The sequence below is a fragment of the Neofelis nebulosa genome, chromosome 9, assembly GCF_028018385.1.
Source record: "Neofelis nebulosa isolate mNeoNeb1 chromosome 9, mNeoNeb1.pri, whole genome shotgun sequence".
In the NCBI taxonomy this organism is placed as follows: domain Eukaryota; kingdom Metazoa; phylum Chordata; class Mammalia; order Carnivora; family Felidae; genus Neofelis; species Neofelis nebulosa.
Genome location: NC_080790.1, coordinates 95038471 through 95042792, shown reverse-complemented (window position 1 = coordinate 95042792; position 4322 = coordinate 95038471). Strand labels below are relative to the sequence as shown.

Genomic DNA, 4322 nt, shown 5'->3' with positions numbered 1-4322 from the left:
AAAAAGAATGTGCAGGTCTGTGGGTAGGAACACGGAAGGGCCTCTCAGATGCACTGGTGAGTAAGGAAAGGAATTCCCAGATAATATACACCGCCTAATACCGTTTCTGAAGGGAACAGAAGCTCCCTTAAAGTATGAAGCACTACTACGTTCTAAGTATTCTAAGTGTATATGCAGCACAGAAAATATTTTGTAAGACTATACCCAAAACTGATAGCAGCTGTTACTTTAGGGAGGAAAGGAAACAAGAATGGTGATTGTCAAAAGGGAGTTTTTAAGCCTTATTTGTAAAGTTGTCTTTTTTATTTTTTTTAAATAAAGAAACATTACTCATGAGTTATTTATGTAGTTATAAAATAATGTCAGAAATCTGCACATGCTGATGAGCACAGATATCATCCATAGCCATGCCTGTCAGAATAAAGATGGGGTGGTGGTGGGGCGCCTGGGTGGCTCAGTTGGTTAAGCGTCTAGCTACTGATTTCAGCTCAGGTCATGATCCCATGTTTTGTGAGTTTGAGCCCCATGTGGAGCTCTGTGCTGACAACTGGGAGCCTGCTTGGGATTCTCTCTCTCCCTGTCTGCCCCTCCCCTGCTCTCTCTCTTAAAATAAATAAATAAGTAAACTTGAAAAAAAAAAGATGGGGTCAGGGGATGGGAGGGAGACAAGACCACCTACAGGGTGTGCCCAAGGTTAGAGCCATGACTCACCCAACAGACAGGACGTCTGGCACATAGTCCTGCCCTATGACCAGCCCAGGATGAGACAGACCTCAGAGGTTACCTAGAATTGCCACCAGCCAGGCAGCAGGGATTTAAGAGAATAAACTATAAAGCTGATCCCCCTGGCTTCAAATCTTTTAGTCACTGCCTATGTGAGGCTGAGGAAATTATTTAACCTCTCTGTATAAAGTATACAAGAAGCATAACATGGGAGTGGTGTCAGGATTAAATTAATTAATATGACAAACCTCTAGAAGGAAACCTGGTGCAATAAAATCTCTATGTATTATCTATTGCTATTAGTAGTCTAAAATCGTTTTCTCTAGAAGATTCTCCAGGGGCTGAATTGCTTAGTCTGCATAAAGATCAAGCCAGCATCTGTGGTCTCTGATGACTGGGAGTTCTCAGTGCCCCAAAGCCCCTTCCTTTGTTTCAGATCCTTGGTAAGTAGAATTATGGGAAGGTCCTAAGGAGCAACGGGTGGGACATCTCAGTCTACAAATGGGGAAACTGAGGCAAAGCCTGGGGCTGGCCTCACCAGGCAGTTAGCAGGGCCGGCCCCACATCTCCCACTTCCTGAAACCTCAGGCCACTGCTCTCTCCTTGCTTGACACCACACCACCCTCACAGAAGGAGGAGAAGGTGGCATTGTCTTATGGAACAATAGAATTAGAATTCTTATCAAAAGACTGAATGAAGTTTTCCACTTTGGAAATGGGCAAAACAGCCCGTGGCTCTGACAACCTTTCTGTTTCTTGGAGTCCTCAGGGTAACGGCATAGACAGGCTGGCCTTTGCTAGGGCCAACTTTGGAGCAGCCTCTATGGGAAGCCTTTTGAGCCAAAATAGATTTCCCTCCATTAGCAACATGCCCCCATAACAGAGAGGAGGCGACCCGCCAGCCTCCGGAGCAGAGCAGGAGGCCCCTGGATTGAGGTATGCTCCTCACCGGCAGGCAGCTGCCCTCCCCTCAGATGGAAAACACCTCCTTCCCTTCTTCAATATTGATCTGTAGGGGAAAAAATTCCATCTTAATACTTTTTCAGTGGATAATGAAGCAGTTCATTTTATATTATTTGGATAACAAGGCTCCACATGAACAGGATTCGAATGTCAGTTGTCTTAGAGGAAAAAAAGATTTATTGGTTGGTAAATATTGAGAAAGAAAAGCTGATAAAGACCAGTTTCAGCTGCAGCTTCTGCCGGGAGCAGGAGAACAGGCCAGTGTTGTATTTTGGGGCCCTGGGAAGGCAAAAAATTGTGAATGTCTTTCTTTGTTGGTGGGTGTAAAAGTGGAGACCGCTACAAATAATTTCTTATTTCTGTTCGCATAGATTTTAAATTATGTAGCTTCCCTACCTTGTTAAGTATTAAAGCGTTCTTGTTTAAGGAAAAGACACTTAAATAATGAAGCTTATGTATCTTGTTTTCAGACATCAATATCTGGCTTTTAGTGGCACAAAGGGATAAAGGAATGTGGATTCAGAGCGGGCTGGGATGCTTGGCAATTCTAATTCGATTCCAGACTGCAAATCGACACAAAGCTGTTGCAACTTTTGTTGAAGAGAAGGCTGAGTGAGCACGTGGTGTTGGGAAATTGTGTTTTCTTCTTCGAGTTCTTCTGTTTCCGAATATCTAATCCTACTGTTCTCTTCTTTGGTGAAGGTCTCTTTAGTATAAAGAGTCTCTTTCCTGAAATTGCTTGGGGCAGCACAGAAGCTGGATTCAGAAACCACACAAGTTGGGGATGCAGGCTTCCGCCAAGCCTGATGCAGGGAAAGACTGCCATCTTGTGGTCATCTTGGAACACAGCACCTCGGTTCCGGGCGAAGCTGCCGAGAGCCAGGACTTGAGAAATGAGCCTCGGAGCTGCATTTCTGCAGGACAGTGAGGATGCCTTTTAAAAACACCCAGGAAATAGTTGAGTGCCCTCCAAGATAGGTTTCAGTGAATCTTCATGTATGCTGTCATTCCCTGAGCCAGACACTGCAGGCCCACAACACCTGCTGCGTGAAAATGGGGTAGAAATGTGGAGAAAACATAATCCCCCAGTGAAAATAAAGAAACAAACACATATTTACCCAATGCCTGCTGTGTGCCTGGCAGAGCTGCTGCGGAACACCCAGGCGGAGCAAAGGAAACAGTGAATTGTGTCAAAGGTCATCGAATGTCAGTATTGGGGCAGGGGTGGTGCGAGAAGTATCCCGGCGTTCCTCATCTAGCAGGACATCTGGCCTGATGCTCAAAGCCACGCCTGAGCAGAGAGACCCACGGATCTGTGATTTATCTTCTCCAAATAAAAACCTGATTGTAAACACATTTATACATGTGTTGCAAAAAAATGAAATCAAACCACATAGAAATGCACAAAGAGGAAAGTAAAAGGCTGGAAAGTAAGGCTGGAACCCCTCCCCGCCCCTTACTTACCCACTGTTAACACTTAGGTGGCCGTCCTAGTGAGCATCTTGCTACGAAGGTAACCAAGTGGAAATGCAAAACATACATTTACCAAAGTGGTATTCGAATTTGCATTCTATTCGGTAATCTGCTTTTTGATTCAACACCATGTCACAGGCTTCTTTCCAGGTCAGTAAAGGTGGATGTGCATCATCTTTTTATCAATTACGTAATAGCTAACAATATGTAATATTGATTGGATACCTGCTATGTGCCAGGCACTGTACTAAATACTTTAAGTAAGTGATCTTATGTAATCTCATAACTAGTTTACAAGGCAGGATTTTTTTTTATTATGCTTATTTCACAGAGGGGGAAGCTGAGGCATAAGGAAATGAATCAGGCATCTGACTTCAGAGCCCATGCTCTAGACCACAACACTAGAAATACTCCCTAATTTATTTACCCATTTTTTTCTGGCATAAAACCTTAAGGTTCTAATAAACTGATACATGTCTACCTTGTCTCCAGACAGGATGTACCCAATCATGCTTGTTCCACATGTATATGAGCATTTTTAACACTACATATTCTTGCCAATATGAGGACTTCCCAAATCATTTAAAAATATTTTCTTTTCCCTGATTTTTAAAATTTTGAAATATAGTCTCTGAAAAAATTGCAAAGATAAGTACAATGAACCCTTGTAAATGTTATTATAGATCCGCCAACTGTTAACATTTTGGCACATTTGCTTTCTTTCTCTGATGCATTTTTATCAAGCTCTTAGAGTTAGTTGTAGACATCATGGCATTTGACCCCCACACACTTGAGCATGTATCTCTTAACAACAAAGACATGCTCTTACATAAACATTCTAGAATCATCACACGGGAAATTTTTGCTGTGATAAGGTGCAGTTTCCTAATGTAAAATTCATATCAAATTATCAAATACTTAAGAGCTTTTTGTTTTGAACCGGAATAGAATCAAGGATCACATATTGAGTTTTGTGGCCATGTCTCTTTTATCTCCTTTAACCCAGAACAGTTTTCTCCTCTTTTTGTGGTCTTTCATGGCATTCACATTTTGAAGAGTTTTGTAGAATGCCTCAGTTGGATTTATCTGATTGCTTCCTTCGGGTTAGATTTATAGGACTCTCATTGACGGCATATCACGTGGTTGATATTGCTTCCTTCTCAG

At 42.5% G+C, this 4322-nt stretch overlaps 1 long non-coding RNA gene across 2 annotated transcripts; it reads left to right on the top strand.

The window, feature by feature from the left end:
- Positions 1-1451: 1451 nt before the first annotated feature.
- LOC131486235 (uncharacterized) lies at positions 1452-2796 on the top strand. Of its 2 annotated transcripts, XR_009249256.1 has the most exons (3): positions 1452-1658; positions 2156-2297; positions 2388-2796. It is a non-coding gene; the product is annotated as an uncharacterized LOC131486235 (long non-coding RNA). The 2 variants fall into 2 exon arrangements; XR_009249255.1 differs by having other exon boundaries at positions 2156-2796.
- The last annotated feature ends 1526 nt before the right edge of the window (positions 2797-4322 follow it).